Raw genomic sequence first — 20,265 nt, forward strand, 5'->3', positions numbered from 1 at the left:
GGTTTCCTCTTCTGTAAAATGGGGAACTAAATACCTGTTCTCCTTTCTACCTAGACTGTGAGCCCCATGTGGGACAGATATTGGATCTGGCCTGATTATCTTGTATTTACCCCAGGACTTAGAACAGTGCTTGACACATAGTAAATGTCATTATTAGTATTAAACTGTTGTTATTAACAGTATTTCTCTGGCAGCAAAACTGGTTGATGACGAGGGGAGCCTTAGTGATACCATGGTCTGTAATGTCACAGCAAAGAATGAGGAGGAGGGCTTAGGCTGAAATAAGCTATGGCAAGAGGAACTTGGATAGGGGAGAGGTATCTTAAATTCCTCGAAGCACATGAACAAAAATATCTGTAGCAATTACTGAGGGAATATAAGTATAATTATAAGTAGGGAATGATTAGCCAGAGAAATTACTTTTATTATTGACTTCCCTTATTTCCAAACTATCTAGATTGTCACTCTCTGAAGGGCAAATTGAAAACACATTTTAGGTGGGAGGGAAAATATGGAGGCATAAGTGGGGTACAGCCATAGAGGGATTGTCATTCCTGGCAGTGATTCCAAAAGAGGACTTTCCATACAAAGTGAGAAAAACCTTATGGAAAATAGTTCCAGCTGGTGTCAAAAATTTCCGAGATTCATCTTAAATATATTTGTCTTAAGATTTCTTTCCCACCCAGGCTGCCCTGCTGTCTCCTGCTTTTATCCTTCCCTGCAGCAAAGTCATAATCTGGCACTGATGACATCAGGCCCCTGCCATGGAAATGATTGCCCTGGTGTCTTAAGTGCAGCATCTTGATTTTTTTTTCCACTACAGGATCAAGATAAAATGGAGGAGGAGATGGGATGGCTTGTTTAAATTCAGATAATTTTGGCAAGTTGCACAATGTATTCTCTGAAAAGCGAAGAGTTGCTGCCCAGTTACACTGAGCTTAAACAAATTTTCCTGGGGAATAGAAGTTTTTTTGACCAAAGAGGCTTTAAAATAAGCTCCCCCATACAGAAATGTTTACCCGCATTTCAACCCATCTTTTTTTTTGAGTCGTGTTAAAGTGTTTACTGTATGGTAGGCACTGTACTAAACTCGGGGGTAGTTGCAAGATAATCAGATTGGTTACTGTTCAGGTCTCACATAGGACTCACGGTCTTAATTCCCATTTTGCAGATGAGGTGACTGAGGCACTGAGAACTTAAGTGACCTGCCCAAAGTCACACAGCAGTCAAGTGGCAAAACGGGGATTAGAACCCAGGCCCTCTGACTTCCAGGCCTATGCTCTTTCCACTATGCCCTACTGCTTCTCACTTGTTTAGGATGATGCTCTATGTCTCTAGTCCAGTATCCAATAATCAAGGATTCCTTTCATCTCCCCATGTCTGTGGGAAATCACTGAGCTTCTCCTCAGGCAGCACCTTTTCTCTCTTCTTGAGATCCCCAGTTGTGAATTCCTAATTGGGGAAGCAAGTTCCAATGTTAAAAAGCCTGCACCCTTGGTTTCTGTTTGGGGGCAGGGGGAGAACCAAAAGGGGAGAAGTAGGCAAGAAGGGAACCAGAGAATCATATGGAAGAAAATGTCTCCTAATATCATTTAGCTCAACTCTCCCAATGCCTGAGATTAATCTCTGGTTCTGCAGTCGATCCTCTGGGAGGAGCATTAAAAAGTAGATTTTCTGGGATGGAGCATTAATTCTTTCAAGCCACTAGAGGCTTTTTAGTGCGTTGCTTTCTACCTTGTGCTCATACCTATTACTAGAGAACAAAGTTCGACTTTAGGAGAATTGGCCTCCATATGTCTAAATGGAAGCTGGAATCTTGCATTTAGCTAATGACACCTGCTCACCAGTGGTACATTCCAGGGGGCTGGACTATCTCTTGGCAATTCTTTCGGGTCTTTTGTCTGAAATTCCAAAGTCCTCTCCACTTTGCTTACGTAAGAGAAAGATGAGAGTTCCTTGCAATGGGAAGTGCTTTTTTAAAAAATAAAATAAAACAACTTTTCCCCTAAATCTTTCGCTGCCTCTAGGGCCCCTTCTGGTTACTTTTTTGTTGTTGTTGTTTTCTTGAGGAGTGGGGGTAGAGGAAGCTGGGGGAAAAGAGAAAAGGATGTTCGATTCCAGCCAAGTTCCGGAATCAGCCACACCTCATGAAACGTGCATTCTGTGAGGACGAGGACATTTCTCTCACTGGACACGAAGCCTCCCACGGCGGAGCCGTCCGCCTCGCATTAATAAAAGCTGTATCCCAGCCCGCACCAAGTGCACTCACAAGTCCTGCATATCCTGACCTTTGGAGGCTGTAGACATAAAATGTGGAGTGCTGTTTGGGCTTGAAATATCTGTTCCTCTCTCTTTATTTCTCCATGGAGCTTTCCTTGTCCTCTAGGATGTTCCATTCCTCTGGTTGTTGTCAGCTGTGTGAACTTGCCCCCGGCCAGACCAGGACGGGAGGGAGGACAAATTCTGATGGCTAACGCCACTGGAGGGCAGCTGCTGGATTCTGTTTCTGCAGGGGGAGCTGTCATTTCAGCCATTTTCAGGGCCTCTTCTTCCTCGTGTGGGGGTTGTGAGACCGAATGAGTTGTCGAGGGAGACCTCGGAGATTCTCGGATGAAAGACGATTGGGAAGTAGGAACCTTGAGCTTTCCGTGGTGGTGGGGGCCGTCACCTGGCTGTCACCACGTGGTGGGGGGGGGTTTGCAATCCTGTGGTTTGGAAACCATCCTCCCGCTCAGGAGTTTTGAATTTCACATGAGATTAAGGAAGAAGAAGTGGTGGAGCTAAGCTTGCAGTTGGGAAAGAAATGGAAAAGGAGTTTGCCAAAGTCCTGTCCAGCCCAGTGATTCTGTAATTTGGGTTACCTCTTCTCTGGAGTGCTTAGTACAGCATTCCACACTCAGTAAGTGCTCAATAAATACCATTAATTGGTCAGGGCTTTGAATCATGGCTCTCAAAGTGGGAAAAAGTATGATGGTAGGTCCCTGAGATTGGATGCAGCCCACAACTCAATCAATCAATGGTATTTATTGAGTGCTTACTGTGTGTAGAGCACTGCTTAACCCCTGGAGAGAGGGCATCCTTCTTCCCTGTTTGTGACATTAAAATATTGAAACTGAAAGTGCCCAGTCTTGAGTTGGTCCCAGGTTCCTTTAGGGCTGAGTTCATTAGAGAGGAATGAACACACTGGAATATGATCACTAAATTTCATATAAAAATCTTAGCTATTTTGCTCTGTGGGTCCACATGTACTCAATTCTCCTATAGTGCTAAGGTTAACACCACATTAAGGGGGTAGCACTCCCACTGGGCTTGCCCGTGCTAGGGTACAACCGTTCCCCTGACTCCCTGCTGCCCCCAGGCAGATGCCTGCTATTGGAAGAAGATTCCCAAATTCAGCCATTGTGTCCATCCAGAACAACTACTGAAAACACACTTTCTGGCAGGACTGAAGGCACATATTCTTTTAAAAAAGAAATGAGATGTTTAATGTGGAGAAATAAGCATCTTACTCTCAGAAATATCCAACTTCAATGTTGCTCAATAGTTAGTTGGGTATTTTATCACCCCTTTTTTGTTTTCTCAGAAGGAAAGCTTTTAGAATTTCTTCTCTCCTCATAACTGTTTTGTGCTCCACCTTCAGCTTGATTGCTATTTTTCTCTCTCCTCCCTCAGGCCTACCTCTCCAGACATTTATAGGGTCAGCCGTGGTTTCTTTTCCATTTGTGAGCCTGAGAAGCTATTTCAAGAAATTGGACAAGTTGGCCCTTATATTTTACTGCACCTGTAAAGCCGGGCAAGGGTCAAACGAGAGGGATCACTTCACTATTTGGTAGAATTCTGCCCAGAAGTTGGTCACCCAAGCATCTTGAGGACCCCAGTGCTCTTGCCCCACTTCTACCTTGGTCCTGTTAGAATACCCTTCTGTCTTCCTTCCCAGTTGAAGAAAATAAAACAATCTGGGCAGATGTTAAAACAGTGACAGGAGCCTATCATTTGTGGGTGGTGGGAGTGAGGTGACGATAGGGTTGGGGGGAAACCAAAGGGTACATGGATTGGGATGGAAAGTCTGGAGGGAAGCGGAGAAAGAAATTTATCGAGGGAGGTGTCGTGGTGTTTACCGGGTTGAGGGGCGGGGGCTCCCCTTCCCTCCTCCCCATTCCTATTTGAAAGGGCCGGGGCATCTTTGATTAGGTGCAGGTCAAAAGAATTTACACATTGTGACCTTAATAACTGGAGGTGATTGGCAGGCTGTCTGTGGGGAGGGGGCGGCATGGGCCCTTTCATCTCACTTAGTGCGGCGAGGAGACAATGGACCAGCACATTTTCCTTGTTGTTCCTCATTTGAAAAGGTCTGGTATCTCTACTAGGTACCTGTGACATGGGGGTCTTGATTGGGGTCTCATAAAGGGCTCTGTCAGTGTGTCCAAAGGCCAAGAATACAAAAGCGAGCAGTGGGTGGGGGTCTCAGCTGACCACTGAAGAAGGGAGGGGAGGGCCCGAGAGGCAGTGGAGGGAGAAGCAACCCCCGATGGGAGCCCTTAAAGAGGGGAGGGGAGGGGGGGGGACTGAGAAGGCCCATTTTTGTCCCAAACTCATCAAGCACATCTGCAGGATTGTCCAAGCTGCTGCCTCCTGGTTTCAAAAGAAAAAATGATTGTTTGATAAACCGTCCCTGATTCACTACTTTCTCACAAGGGTGGGAGACCCAGCTCTGACCTCTGTATGATTTCACATCAGGCCCAGCTTTGCCGCCCTCCGCCTCCCCCACCCCAATTGCTTGAGGAACTTTGAAATGCATCTCTTGGCTTCTCTCCCTTTCCCTCTCTTCCTCAATCTCTCTCTCTGTCTCTCACTCTCTCACCACCCTTTCCTTCCCCCCTCGCCCTCTCCCCTCTCTCTTGTCCTCCCCCCACCCGACCGTCTCCCCCACTGTCGTCCCTCCCGCTCTCCACTCCCTGGCTTTGAAAGAAGCCAGCGCGTTGCTTGCGTGTTTAGGCGAGTAATTAGTCCAATCTTTCTGAGACAATAAAACCGCGGCGCTCAGCGGGCCTCTTCCCACAATTTACATACACGCGGGCACTTGGGGGGACGACCAGGTGGCATATGCAGCATGTCGCTGCCTGTGACAATCAGTGGGATGGAAGGCCCGGGGCTCAAGGCCCGTTCGCCCCTGCTAACTCCAGGAATGTGCAGCGCATACATTAACATGTTTCCACACAATGCCCGTATTTTCAAATGGGCAGAGGCACCTTCCCAGTGAAAGGGAGGCCGGACCGCCGGGCCCAGACGGGTACTCCGAAATGTTATTTCCCACTCTGCGCTTAGTCACTTGGAGCTAACATGGGAGACAAATGCAGTGCGTCCCCAAAGAGCCAGATCTTTGTATACAGTGTGTCCTCCCCCCTCTGCCCTGTCAATTTTGTGTGTTCACGGAGTGTTGATTTTAATGCGGGCTTGTGTTGTTTGGGGGATGGGGAGGGGGGGTTCGGGTTTCCCCTATAAATAATAATGCTTTGTCTCAAGGTGGCCACGCTCAACAGAGGGTCTTGTAAGCTGGGATCGATGGCAGATTTTGAGGGCGGAAAAGAATCCAAGCACCAGGAGGTAGAGGGTCCTGCCCCTGAGGATGTGGTTAACAGCTATAAGAGTTTCCCCAAATGGAGGCCTTGGGAACCCCTGGACATGCACAGAACCCTCCTCAGAGCAGGAATAGTAGTCGACGTCGTTGTCATTGTACTTATTGTTTGTGCATTCACCTGACGCAGTGAGCTAGACTCAGCGCTTAAGAAGTACAGAATGATGAAATCACCCACTCTCTGCCCACAAGGAGCTTGCACTCTAACAGAGGAGATTAGAGTGGTCAGTCCCCTCTCAGGGTTGCACCTGGAGACTTTCCAGGGCTCTCCCAGTCTCGGCTATGGAAGGGAGAGTCAAGCAGAGGCGTACCCATTCCATTCCTAGGTTGGCCAGTGGCTAGCGAGTGGACGGCAATCTGCAACAAGTCAAAACTCACCCCTGCCTGGGCAGCAGCGGCATGGGAGAGAGTCGAGAGCAGAGACTCGAGTTTACTGCGCAGAAGGATGCATTGGTTAACCACTTCCATATTTTTACCAAGAAACCCTATGGATACACTACCAGAAGGATTGCAGATGGAGAGTGGGTTGTTCTGGGAGAGATGTGTCTGTGGTGTCGCTGTGGGTCGGAAACGACTCGACGGCATAAGACAAGACAAGAGTGATCAAAATAAGCATATATACACAAGGCCTGAGTTTAGATGTCGGTGAACTCAAAAGTGCCAGAGTTGTCTGATGGCATTCATATGGCTAAGGGTGCTGGGAAATAGATTGGGGAAGGCTTGGTTGGTGTATTTTAGAACTCCATTCACAGCACAATAGGATGAAAGCCCTGAGGTGTATGTACTAACCTCGATGAGAGCAAAGTCAGGGGATGGGTCTCAGTGAGAAGACGGGGAGGTGATATTGTTATCTGAAGACTCAGAGGAGGCTCATGTGACCATCCACTTTATTCATTCATTCAATAGTATTTATTGAGGGCTTACTATGTACAGAGCACTGTACTAAGCGCTTGGAATGTACAATTCGGCAACAGATAGAGACAGTCCTTGCCCACTGATGGGCTTACCTAAGCAGGATCTAGGAGTTGATGGAGGGTGGGATGAGATTCAAAGAGAAAGGAAATTTTGAGTTGTGACAAAAAAGGGCAGACAGTCCCCCATTTGCAGACACCTAAAAGGAATGGAGTAGGAAAGATGGAACACTTATTCAGGAGATTCCTAGCTTGGGATAGAGTCAATCAATCATTGGTATTTATTGAATGCTTATTATATACCAAACACTGTACTAAGCACTTAGTGGAGTACAACATAACAGGGCTGGTAGACATATTCAGATGTCTACCTTCAGAAATCCACATTCATACAGAAGTGGAGGAAATGAGCATTGTCTAGTTGTTAGAGTGCAGGCCTGGGAGTCGGAAGGGCCTGTGTTTTAATCCTGCCTCTGCCACTTTTCTGCTATGGAACTTTGTCTCCCCCGATTAGACTGTAAGCCCGTCAAACGGCAGGGACTGTCTCTATCTGTTGCCGACTTGTTCATCCCAAGCGCTTAGTACAGAGCTCTGCACATAGTAAGCGCTCAATAAATACTATTGAATGAATGAATGAATGAATGAATGAACCTTGGGTAAGTCATTTCACTTCTCTGTGCCTCAGCTATCTTGTCTATAAAATGGGGATTAGGATTGTGAGCACTATGTGGGACATGGACTGTGTCCAACTTCACTACCTTGTATCCACCCCAGCGCTTAGGGCAGTGCCTGGCAAATATTAAGCACTTAACAAATGCCATTAAAAACAAGTCAGAGGACCTGAGTTCTAATGTTGGCTCCACCACTTGCCTGCTATATGACCTTGGGTAAGTCACAACTTCTCTGGGCCTCAACCGCAAAATGGGGATCCAATACCTGTTCTCCCTCCTACTTAGACTGTGAGTCCCATGCGAGACAGGGACTGTGTCCATTCTGATTAAGTTGTATCTACTCCAGCACTTATACATAGTAAGTGCTTCATAAATACTTTCCAATGGGGAAAAAGAGATGGGGAATTAAACCCTGGCCAGGATAGGAGCTTTGGAGAGCACTTGGGTAGGAGTGATCCATTCTTTAATAATAATGATAATAATAATAATGATAATGATGGCATTTGTTAAGCGCCTACTATGTGCCAAGCATTTAGAAATTCGGGAAAGCTCATCTCTGAGCTTTTGGGGTCCTTCTGTGAAATGGCATCAGTGAAACATTTCTACTGCGTATCCTGACAGTATTGAGTTTAACTGACTCCTGCTGGGATGGTCAGCAGGATGACCGCGTGCCAGAAACTGCGTGGGGATCTTTCTCTCAAAGTTCAAGGTTGGGTCAGAGTTTAGGGTGCTGTCTGCACCTCCTTGCTCTGGAGAGAAAGGATCTTAGTCTTTGGATTAGTCATGGGAATTTTCTTGAAATTCTTCTTCAGTCCTTATAAAATGTCCACAGGATTTTGGTCAGCGTGATAGCATCGGACCACTCTGACAAGCTATCGAGGATTTAAAGTGGGCCCACCTCCTTTCCTCTGGGAAGGTACGGAACCCTGAACCCCTCTGTGCCCACTTTTTTATGGAGAATTGGAGGGTGGAATCTTGTCAAGCCTTGCTTCTTCTCTCTCAGCATCAACTCTGGAACTCATTTTCCTTCCTGGCTTCTAAACCTCCCTGAGGCAAAGAACCCAGATGTTGTAGGTCAGGTGGGTTCTAGCTGACCATCCTAGGATTTGATGGGTCATCCTGGTCCCGGGATGGGTGGGGAGGGCATGTGCCCCGATACTTTCTCCTGGAACATCCGCATCCAGCAAAATTGTGCTGCCCTGTTATTAATAACATTATTCAGCATTTATTATGTTCCAAGCACTGAGCTGAGAGCTGGGCCAGTTTCAAGGTAATCAGACTGGACACAGTCTCGGTCCCACATGGGGCTCGGAGGAGGGAGAACGGGCGTCTTATCCCCATTTGATGGTTGTGGGATCTGAGGCACAGAGAGGTTAAGCATCTTGCCCAGGGTAAGTGGCGGAACGGGATTAGAACCCAGGTCTTCCGACTCCTAATGCTGGCTCTTTCCACTAGGTCACGCTGCCGAGGGCTAGCCTAATCTGAGGGGCCTGAGTGCCAGCGGGGGAGTAGTTTCACCAGAAATCCGTGAGAGAGCCGACGTCTGCCGTCACCCTGTGAGGGGACTGCAGTTCGGCGATCCGGGAGCCAGATGCGGAGAGGAGAGACTGTTGCAAGAAGGTGTATTAAAGTTCACCCATGTGCAGCCTTTCCTCCCTGGCTCTCCTATCTGTTCAGTCTCTTGCCATGCAGGGAGCCTCATTACAAATATGCTGAAGGGTTTTAGAACGAAAGAAGTTAGAGATTGTAAGAACTCGCCAGGCTTAACCCCCCCCCCCCCATCCCCACCCCCAGTGGAATCCTGGGCCGTTCTAATGCAGTGGGTTTCCCTCCGTTGGGGGAAAAAAATCTTGATGACCAAATAGTCATTCTCTCTCCTCCCCCCTCCGCTTTCCTCTTCCTTATTTCCTTTAAATGCCGATTTCACTTCTTTCTTTTTTCTCTGTTCTCTCTAGTCCCTCTTGTCTGTGTCGGCACTTCCTAAAGAGCCAGAAAGACAAAAAGCTTTGGTTGTGTGGAGGGCGGGGGTTAGAAAGGTTGCAGGGGCAGGTCGCTCCCTCCGATGGGTGTCTTGTCAGGGCCCGGCATGAAGGGCACAAACAGATCATAACCTTTAAATGAAAACGCGATGGAGGGGAGAGATGAAAGCATTGAAACAAATTAGATACATCTATAGGGGGTGCTCAACTGGAGAAAATTAGCATTTCTTACTAATTGGAGTGCAGGGCATTTCATTACAAGGTTTCATTACAAGGGGAAGAGTGCAGCAGGCCTCTTTGGGGATTTCGTGGGCTCGTTTATCCTTTTAAAAATAAAATTGTATTTCAGGAGAGAGTTAGGAGCAGAGGGAGGAGAGAGGAATCGCTTTCAGTCTGAATTCTTTTCGCTCCCTAGAGACTTTGCACGCTTGGGGACTTGAAAGGCGTCAGGGTGTGTTTGTGTAGGGGGGGCGGTTAGATAGGTGGGGGTGGGAGCAAGAGAGGAGAAGAACTGGAATTTGGGTGCTGGAAAGACTTTTGTTTCTTTTTGCTACCTTGGGGGTTGCATGAGGGGAAAACCTAAAGGAAATGGAAACTGAATTTCTCCTTGTGAGTCCGTGGACAAGGGTAAGGAGCATGTCTCCGGAGGACTCCAACTTCTGCCAAATTTGATCATTTGCCAATCGGTGGTATTTATTGAGTGCTTACTATGTGCAGAGCAGTGTATTAAGCAATTGGGAGAGCACAGTACAGCAGAGTGGTAGACATGTTCCCTGCCCACAAGGAGTTTGCAGTCTATCCCCAGTCTATCTGGGCATCGACCAAATTCACTGGAAAAAAAAAAATTGAATGGGGACCATTTTCTACTACCTATAGGTTAACAAGGCTACTCCTTCCAAGCAGGCCCTAGAACTTTATCCTTTTCCCAGAGGGGCATTATGTGCGATGGACAAGCATTTTGCTCTCTCAAGAAGGTCTGTGGTGATGTACAATCACAGCTTTGGGAAGGTCTTATCCCCATGGGGTTGTTTCATTCAACCTAACAATAAAATCTTCAAAATGTTCTTGCTGCTGGTTTAGAGTCCTACATCTAATGACCCAAATTGCTTGGAGAATTCAGAAGCCATTTAAGAAAACTCTCTTCCTTTTTTTTTTTTTAAAAACAAACAAACAACTAGTTCTTAATGTATCTGAAATAACCTTTTATGGTACTTGCTAAGTGCTTACTATGTGCTAGGCACTGTACTAAGTGCTGGGGTTCATACAAGATAATCCGGTGGGACTCAATCTAAACTGGAGGGCAGAGGATTTAATCCCCATTTTCCAGATGAGGTAACTGAAGCACAGAGAAGTCGAGTGATTTACCCAAGGTCACACAGCATACAAGAGGCGGAAATGGGATTAGAGCCGAGGTCCTCCGACTCTCAGATCCATGCTCTTTCCACTAGGCCATGCTGCTTCCCCTGACTCTAAAATGTTTCCTGGCCTTGGTTCTGCTCAGACAATCTGCTCTGCTAATATGTAAGATTAGAGATTGAAATAAGGACTAGATCAGATGGTCAAGTGCAATATAGAGTCCTTTACAATATCCTTTTTATTGTGGTAGAAAATCCTTCCATCCCAAGGTTCCTGTGAGGGCATGAATTCTTACTTGGGGGAGTCTCTCGATGCCGAGATGTCTACAGGGCAAATGTGAAGTTTAACATGTACTGCTCATTCTAATGCTCAGATTATTGGCCTTTCTCCCTCCTGATCCTGACGTCTCCTCTGCTCCCTTGAGAAGGTAGTCCCCTTTTTATTTTTTTATGATTTTTGTTAAGCGTTTACTATGTATCAGGCACTGTTCTAAGCGCTGGGGTAGATAACAAGCAAATCAGGTTGAACACAGTCCCTTTCTCACATGGGGCGCTCAGTCTTATTCCCCATTTTACAGATGAGATAAGTAAGATTCAGCAAAATGAAGTCGCTTACCCAAGGTCACACAGCAGATAAATGGTGGAGTTGGCGGGATTAGAACCCAGATCCCTCCGACTCCCAGGCCCGAGTTCTATCCACTAGGCCATGCTGCTACAACGAAGCAGCTCAATGAAGTCCATTCTCAACGAAGCCTCCCCTTGCATCGGTGGGGATTTTAAATGAGCTGGGAGTCCCTGCTATGGTTTGTAGGCACAGACTGCTAATAGAGAGAAAAAGCCCATTTCCTCTGGAGAAAGAGGGCCATGCCAAGGTGACGGATGGACCCTGAGATTTATTGGAGCGGGCAACTTAAGAAACCCCCCGTGGCCAACAGCTTGTTTCCATCTCCCCCCCTCAAAAATAAAAAAAAGTCCCCTCCACATTCTCTCTCCAACCTCCCTCCACCCTCCCCTCTTCTGCCCCTCAAATGAAAGGAGAAGAGAAGAAATGTGATGATCAGAGGAAGCAATTAGGAGATCATGAAAGTTAACAGAGCGGTAGCCAATATTGCCGCTTCGCTTTGCGGGTCCTGCGCACACCCTCCCTCCCCCCTCCTGTTTTCTCCATTGGATTTAAAACTGAAGTGCAGCTGTATGCGTGGCTCTGGGCGCTAGCCAGGATCCTGCTGTCCCCTCACACGTGCATGTTGGTGGACGTGGGGGGGTGTGTGGCTGAGTGTGTGTGTGCACACCCCGAGATGGGGCTGGCTGTAGCTGATTGTAGTTTGTTGCTTGACTGCCACTCCTGCCTTTGTTTCCACAATGCATGCTCTAGGTCTGGCTACTTCTGACCTCTCCCAAGGCAGGATTGGGGGAAAATTCAAGAGCCCAGATTTCCTTGCACTCTCCTTAGAGCTCTCCCTAGAATGGTGACTACTTTTTGCCGATGAGAGTAGGGAATGTGTCTACCAACTCGGTTATATTGTTATAGTGTACTCTCCCAATTGCTCCCAGTACTCTGCACACAGTCAGCACTCAATAAAATCGAGCGATTGAGTGATGAGAGGCAACAGAGGAGCAGAGACTAGGGGGCTAGCGTTGGGCCGAGTTGGCACCGGGTTTGAGACAGACAACCTGGACTGCAAAGGGGAAAGGAGGCTGCTTGGGTGGGTCTGATGGAATAAAACCAAAACCAACGGTTCAGTGTTGGTCATCTGAAAACCCCCTGATCTTTTCTCCAGAACTGAAAGACGGCCCAGGGGACAGGTGATTGAATCTAGACTCTGGCTTACTTGGTGCTGCTATCCCCTGCCGTCTCCTGTCTCGCTCCTCAGTGTGGAAACGTTTCTCCCTGGACCTCTACTTCTGGCTTTTTTTCTCCTGTTGCCACAGTAGTAAGAGTTATCCCTCAGTTTAAAAGTTGCCCCAGAACATTTTCAAATGAGGCTTTAGTAGGGGTGAAAGGGACCTTGCAGTCTGTAGACTGTAAGCTTGTTGTGGGCAGGGGAAAGGTCTACCAACTCTCTGTTGGCCCCTCCCAATCGCTTAATACAGTGCTCCACCACAGTAAGCCCTCAATAAATACCACTGATTGATTTGATTGCACTTAGAAGACATCAGTCTTATCTATCCCCTCTGAGGAGCAGATTAAAGAGTGAGGAGGAATAAGGCGTTTGAGGTTTGTGTGCAGGTGGGCAGAGTAGGGAAGAGGACATGACTCCTAGCCTTGGATGTTTTATGAGCCTCCAACCATCAGAGGGAAATCAGGGAGGCAGGAAGTTTCTCCTCCCATCCCTACTTTACAGGGAAACTGGGCTTTTGGATAAAGGACTGGTGGGGAGCACCGACAGTCTCTTTGGAAAACTGGGCGGAGGCGAATGAGTTGAAGCAGTTTGCTGGGAGTAAATAACACGGGGATGCCGGGAATCTCTCACTGCTCTGAGGATAGCGCTAACCTGAGCACTTCATAGAGCCAAGGGTGTTTGCAAAACACCACGGAGAAGCATTAATATGTGTTAAATAACCATCAGCAGCTTCACAGCTCCTTGTGAGGCAGGTGGTACCCGGCAAGCACAGGTGTCACTACGGCAACATTTAACAGGCTTTAGCAGCCGGGGGTGGGCCACGTCAGTGGCTGTGCTCCCCATATCCTGAATATGCTTCTGGCGGCTCTGGGAAATCTGGGGTCAGGGTTTCGCGTTCCCAGTGCGGGCTCTGGTTCTGGAGCCAATTTTGGGACCACAGGCTGTGCTGGAGCTGGTCCTCCCCAGGTTTTCCTTTTAATCGAGCTCCATTTGGCAGCTTCTCTCCACCTCCCTCTCCCCGAACTTGCCCCATTAAATCTGGATTTGTGGGTCTTCAGGGCTCAGGATAAATGCCATCATTTTTGTAGTTCAGCCTACCCAAGCAGTTAGGTGGAGTTGCTCTTTAAGGTATTTGACATGATTATCACATTTCTAAAAAGGATCTTGAATGTTTTCAAATAACCTTAAGTAGCCAGAGGGTCACATGGCCAAGGTGGAATAAATCAATCAAGGGTATTGAGTTATGACTGGGTGTGGAGCACTGTACTAAACATTTAGGAGAGTACAGTACAGTAGAATTGGCAGCAGGATCCCTGTCTACAAGGGGTTTATAATCTAGAGGATTAGCCAGATATTAAAATCAATTACAGATAGGGGGAATGGCAGATTGTAAGGATAAGGATGGACTGGTTCTAAATATCATAGTAGTAATCATTCTCTGAATTCCTTCATGGCATCACACATTCAGCAGCCAAGGACCATAGGACTTTGGTGAGGAACAGCTTGGCCTCGTGGATAGAGCGGGGGCCTGGGAGCCAGAAGGACCTGTGAGTTCTAGCCCTGGCTCTGCCATTTGTTTGCTTTGAGAGCTTGGCCAGTTACTTCCCTTCTCTGAACCTCAGTTACTTCATCTGTAAAATGGGGATTAAGATAGTGAGCCCCATGTGGGATATGGACTGTGTCCAACCTGATTAGCTTATATGTACCCCTGCACATAATACAGTGTCTGGCACTTAACAAATACAAACTCCCCCGCAAAAAACCCAGCTATAATTGGTCAGATTCTTCTGGGTCAATGATCTCGAGGGGGTTATCCTTTTACCGGTCTTCTAAGCTCCAAATTCCTTGATTTATTACAGCCCTGACCTTATTTTCTCCCTTCTCACCCTGTGGCTGAACTTTTCCTCTGCCACACAGTAATAATAATAAAAATGATGGTGTTTTTTAAGGGCCTACAATGTGCCAAGCACTGTGCTAAGCACTGGGGTAGATGCAAGGTAGTCAGGTTGTCCCACGTGGGGCTCACAGTCTTAATCCCCATTTTACAGATGAGGTAACTGAGGCACAGAGAAGTAAAGTGTCTTGCCCAAAGTCTCAGAGCTGACAAGAGGTGGAGCCGGGATTACAACCCACGACCTCTGACTCCCGAGCCCCTGCTCTTTCCACTAAGCCATGCTCAGACTCCATGGCGCAGCTGTTGTTGAAATGGCACTCTGTACAAAACACCAAACTAAATGCTGGGAAAGAAATACACAGGAGAGAATCAGATGCAGTTGCAATCTAAAGAACAAGGTGAGGGAGGGTTTGGTGACAGACACCAAAAAAAAGAGATGTAATTACAGAAACAACATAAAAGATAAAGATCAGAGTCCAACCAGTCTGGTAGTAAAGGGAAGAAGCGGTCGCGGCCTCAGGGTGCAGCCATCCTGGTCCAGTCCAGTCACAGCCAAATCGATTTATTGAGCACTTATAGTGTGCAGGGCACTGTACTAAACACTTGGGAGAATGTAACATAACAATGTAACAGACATACTCCCCAAAGCCTCTTGGATGTTCCAACACGCTTTGAGGCCTCCCTCTTCAATCGCTTAAATCCCTCATGGCTCTTTCTGCACAGGGAATGTCGGGAGCCGGGGGCCCCGGGAGATGCGTCAAGAGCAAACCGTGACCTGGGTCATTGAGATCGGCAAGGGCAGGACCCAGCAGACGTGGCAATGAGTGTTATCCCAGGCTGCAGCTGGGATGTGCCTTTTGACTAGGGTGGAGGCTACAATTCAACAAGTTTGGCTAGAGTAAGGACCTGCCCAGCTGTGGTGGCAGTAATGGGGGCAGGGAGGGAGACCGGGGGCAGTGTCCTGGCACTACCCTACAGGCTTGGCTTTGCTGGCAAGGATGGACCCGGGGACTGTGGGGAAGGGAGCTGCAGAGCGTGGCACTAGAGAGCTGACAGATCCAGCAGTCATTTCACGGCTGAGTTGGGTGGAGGTGAGGCTTTGCTGCTCATCATGCACCTGCTGCCCCGGCTGCTTTGCTGTCCAGAGACTTTTCCTCCCCGTGGAGGAAAAAAAGGATAATTTATCACCTTGAGTCCTTGGGCGGCGCTTCTGCCCTGTCGTTGTCTTTTAACTCCCCCGGACTAAAAGAGCGTTGCTACTGATGGCCTGTCTTGCCCTCCATCTCCCGCTTTTTCCAAGGCCTGGTCGGAACTGGGCTGGCGATCCTGGCCTTTCCACTCGTGATCAATCAATCAGTCCCTACTAGGAGTCAGAGTTTAATAAATATGATGGATTGATTGATTAACAACCACAAAGGATCCAGATAATTTTGCCTGGGAACCATGTTGCCCACGTGGCACCGTTTGGTCTTAGGGATGAGGCGGGTAGGGAGAGGGAGAGGATGTTACTTACTACTAAGTACTACTTGGTGAAGCAGTGTGACCTAGAGGATAGAGCCCAAGGCTGAGAGTCAAGAGAGCTGGGTTCTAATCCTGGCTCTGCCGGTAAACTCGTTATGGGCAGGGAATGTTTCTGCTAATTCTGTTGTGTTGTACTCTCCTAAGCACTTAGTACAGTGCTCTGCACGTAGCACTTAATAAATACCATTGATTGATATTTGCTAAACGCTTACTATAGCTCAAGCACTGTACTAAGCAGTGGGGTAGGTACAAGATGATTAGGTTCCACATGGGGCTCACCATCTAAGTAGGAGGGAGAGCAGGTATTGAGTCCCCATTTTGCAGATGAAACCTAGAGAAGTGAAGGGATTTGCCCAAGGTCACACAATCCAGTGAAGGAGACAGGATTAGAACCCAGGACCTCTGACTCCCAGACCCATGCTCCCTCCCCAGTGCTTCCCACTTGTCTGCTGGGTGACCTTGGGTGAGCCACTTTACTTCTCCGTGGCTCAGTTTCCTTGTCGGTAAAATTGGTGATTAAAAATGCACCCATTCTCCTTCCTAGACTGTGAGCCCAAGCTGGGCAGGGACTGTGGCTAATCAGATCCTCTTGCATCTCCTACAGTGCTTGGCACATGAAATAGTGCGGTCATCATATCTGCTGTGGATTGATGATTCCGAATTTGGCCATCTTCTTTAGGTGCTCTCCTGCCTTTAAGGTTGTGGCAGGAGGATGGTGGATGGGTAAGATTTGGAACGGTCTAGAGATGGGGCTTCAGGGTTGAGGTTTTAACTGGGCTACCAAAACAAGTCCCTTTCTTTGTATTTTTTTTTAAATAAATAAAAATCACTTAGCTCTCTTCATTCCCCCTTCCCTGCCTGACCCAGCTGTATTCACTGGGCAGTGAGAAGTCCTTCTAACGGCCCCCTCTGGGCTCCTGGCAGGAACAAACTGAAAAGCACAAGGAACAAGCTGGCCGGTGCCAGCAGAATTAGCTGCCCCTGACACAAACTCAACATTCCCCTGCTCCATCCCTCATCTTGGGCAAACGCCTGAGAAAACAACTGAGCCTCGCAGCCTGCCTCGGATAGCAACAAGCTCTAGCTTTGTTGGACTGGTGGGGGAAATGCTCTTGGGGACCGAGGGACCTGAGCTGAGAACCACCTGTGCCCCTCAGACTGGGCCCTATGCATTCAGTTGGAGAGACCCCTTGACCGGAGGGCCTCATGCAGTCCAATCTTTGGGGTGATTCTTAGGAGGGGGAGAGCTTCGGAGCTAGCTGAATTCCAGACTGCCTAGGACTGTCAAGAGCCAGTTCGAAAATCAACACCTTCAGTGGTCCCCAGAAGCCAGCTGGCTCGGCCTCCCCTGGCCCGAAGTAGTGTGCTCTATGTGCCCGACCTCACCGAGTTGGCAGCAGTGCACGACGGTAGCTGCTTTTTCAGAGCGACGCGCCGAGGCAGATGCGAGCGGAGCGTGTGCTGCGGGACTCCGGCCGGGGAGGTCACTGAGGTTGATCTGGGCAGCCCGGCTGGTGGAACCAGGCTGGCAACTGCCCCTCCCCCAGCCTTTGGACAGCCCAGTCCAGCCCGGCCCGGCCCAGCCTGGGCCCCGAACACTGCAGAGGGAGATCTCATCCCAGAGAGGCGCCGTTGTCACTGAAACTTCGGCGGTGGCTAATCTGAGCCTGCTTCTCCGAACAGCATGTGCTTTGGGCTTGGAGGGTCCCTTTCGCGTTCCAGACCTCGTCTCCGTGAAGAGCCCTCTGCGTGGTTGGCTCCCCGGGACGTCCCGTGGAGTGGAAGCTTTTGCGAGCGAAGCCTCCAAAATGGGTGGGATGGGACTGCTGGAAACGAAGGCAGTGCGGTGCACAGAGATGTGAAATGGTCTCAGATGAGTTAGGAGAAGTCTTCCTGGATGGGAAAACATGAACAGGCCCAAATTGGGCTGGGGAACCCAGCCAGTTCTACACAGATGGCTCTGCCTTCATTTCTGGACCTCCCTTCTTGCAGGCATAATCTAGGCTTCTGCAGGTTGGTGGTGGGCAGTGCTAAGGGCAGGCAGTGGGCAGATGGAGGGAAGGGAAGGAAGAAGAATAAGAATAGTAATTGTGGTATTTTTTGAGAGCTCATTCTGAGCTCTCAATTAATTAGATTAACACTTTGTAAAGTGCTGGGCAGGTAGCCTGATCCCATGGGGGTCGGAGGGGGTTGAGGGATATGTGTGTTTGTGTGTGTGTGTTTGTGTCTATGTGTATTTGTTTTGGATGGGTTGGGGGGAGGGAAAGAGGGAGGAGGCAGGGAACATGTTTTCCACAGTACCTTATGTAGTTGAAGATTTCCAGGATGGTTCTGGATGAGATTTTCTGGATTGTCCTGCAACTTGGTCATCTGATGATTAGGCAACCCTTATAAAGTGAGTTCACACTCACCTCAGTATCTCTTAGATTAATACTGGTGGCGTTTCTACCCACCTCCTCTCCGGGCCTCCTTCTCCACCCTACCCCCTTGAGAAAACCCTGCCTAGGAGGCCCCGCTACAGTCACTGATTTGCATTTCAGGAGCCTGTGGCTTTAACTTTCCTTCCCTTAAGGATCTCCACTTCATTTCTTTCTCCAAGGTGTTTTTACTTTTCAAAGCCCTCTCAACAACTCCGTGGTCTCTATTTAGCTGAACCTCGTCTGTCTCCGTTGGTTTTCCCATCGGCCAGGGGTTTCCTTCACTGTTGTCTCTGTTCTCCCCAAGTCCTCCTTTACTATACTCAGATCTTCTGGTAAACCTCTTGATTGGTAGCGCAAGCCCCACCTCCTTCTGCATCTTGTTTCCATACTCTGAACCATCATCCAGTACCTTCCTAGGAGGAATCTCATGCACCAGACATGCCATTACAATGGAAGGGCAAGTTCTGGTCAGTGGGAGAGGTGAGCCAAATGAAGGAGTGACAGCCCTGCTATTTCAGCTCCTCGGGGTCAGAGATTGGAACGACTAACAGTCCTGGGCACTCAAGAGGCACTTAAATTTAAATTGATTGGTGGATTGATTTCATTGCTGTGGAGAGAGAACTCCTTCTCACCTCCTCTTCTCTCCAACTTGGCCGTGCTTCCGAGGGATCAGAGGAGACAGAATTCAACTTTAGCCTGAAACGAGGGGCTCCAGCTATGGTCTGCTTGGGAGACTGAAACAGAATCAGCCTTATTTCAGGCTCAGCTCCTCCTTCCATCCGAGCCTTGCTCATGCTGACTCATGTTGGTTCGTCACCAGCTTCTCACTTCAGGCATCCAGTGTCTGTTATTGCCCTCTGCTCTTCCAGGAGGGCCGTCTCCCCACTGCCCTTGATTTCCCCTCCCATTTTAGGCCTTAAAAGTTAAGTAGGGGGAAAGTCGAGCCCGAGGGATGGTGGACGACTGTTGCCATACAGGCCCATTCTACAGGACCCACCTTCCTGTTGACCCCTGCCGCTTCCAACCCCGTCACCCCCGACTCACTATGTGGCCCAATTCAGAACTCCCTTTTGTTTGCCCTGCTCTGCACAGACCCTGGTCCACCGTTCCCACATGCTGAATCCTCCCCGCCATTCATGGAGAGGCTGAAAGGACCTTGGCTAATTGCATTGGGCTGAAAATTACCACTTCCCCATGGTTCCCCTGCTGCTGGGGACATTTGTGTCGGTGCTGTATTTAGGTGGAACAAAGCCCCCCCATGGGGAGAGCCCAGGTACGAGTGTGGGATGAGGGGAGTAATTGCCAGCTTCTCCAGGTGAAAGCCCCTGTTCAACTTCAATAAGTCAATTAGACTTTTTTGGGGGGGAGAGAGACCCCCACAGTAAACCGTTCCCACCAAGCAATTAAAGAAAATCATTTTAGCTTTGAGGAGAGAAACTGCTTATTAGAAATTGTTTGTGGGGTTCTCCCCCTTACTCCCCCCATCCCGGCCCCCCCTCGGGGATAAAAAAAACAAAACGCCTTGTCAATAGAAATGTTTCTCCTCCTCCTACTCATTGTGTGGCCTTGAAAGCGCTTGTGGTGGGAGGGCCGAGGGAGGGGAAGAGAAGAGGGGACAGAAAATAATCACCAGAGCTTAACACCTGGGCTGACTTGGGGAAAAAAAAAGAAATCCAATAATATAAGGGTGTGTGTGTGTGTGTGTGTGTGTGTGTGTATCAATCAGTGGTATTTATTGATCACTTTCTGTGTGCAGAGCACTGTGCTAGGTGTTTATGTACACATACATGTACATATGCATGCTCTAGGAATCCATCATCTTGCTGGTTGCATGGTCTGCATTCAAGTCCCACACAGAATGACAAGGTCTGGGCTGCCCGGACCTGAGTCCTGGGACTAAGGGAGCACGAAAGATGAGGACCCTCTTCAGAGTGATGTCATCATCTTACACCAACCCTGATGCTCCTGTAGGAATCATCCCTGATGTCTTTGGCCTTCAGTGTGCCAAAAAGTCAAATTCATCAAGAGGTGAGCC

General features: G+C 48.5%; 1 protein-coding gene and 1 non-coding gene across 2 annotated transcripts in view; both read left to right on the forward strand.

Annotated features, from left to right (window-relative positions):
- Positions 1 to 20,265, forward strand: part of FBXW4 (F-box and WD repeat domain containing 4) — a 106,486-nt gene that overhangs the window by 41,849 nt on the left and 44,372 nt on the right. The gene's annotated exons all lie outside the window — the stretch shown is intronic.
- On the forward strand, positions 5,866 to 6,003 carry LOC114817562. Its single transcript, XR_003765425.1, has one exon. It is a non-coding gene; the product is annotated as a small nucleolar RNA SNORA7 (small nucleolar RNA).

Source organism: Ornithorhynchus anatinus, chromosome 16 (assembly GCF_004115215.2).
Source record: "Ornithorhynchus anatinus isolate Pmale09 chromosome 16, mOrnAna1.pri.v4, whole genome shotgun sequence".
In the NCBI taxonomy this organism is placed as follows: domain Eukaryota; kingdom Metazoa; phylum Chordata; class Mammalia; order Monotremata; family Ornithorhynchidae; genus Ornithorhynchus; species Ornithorhynchus anatinus.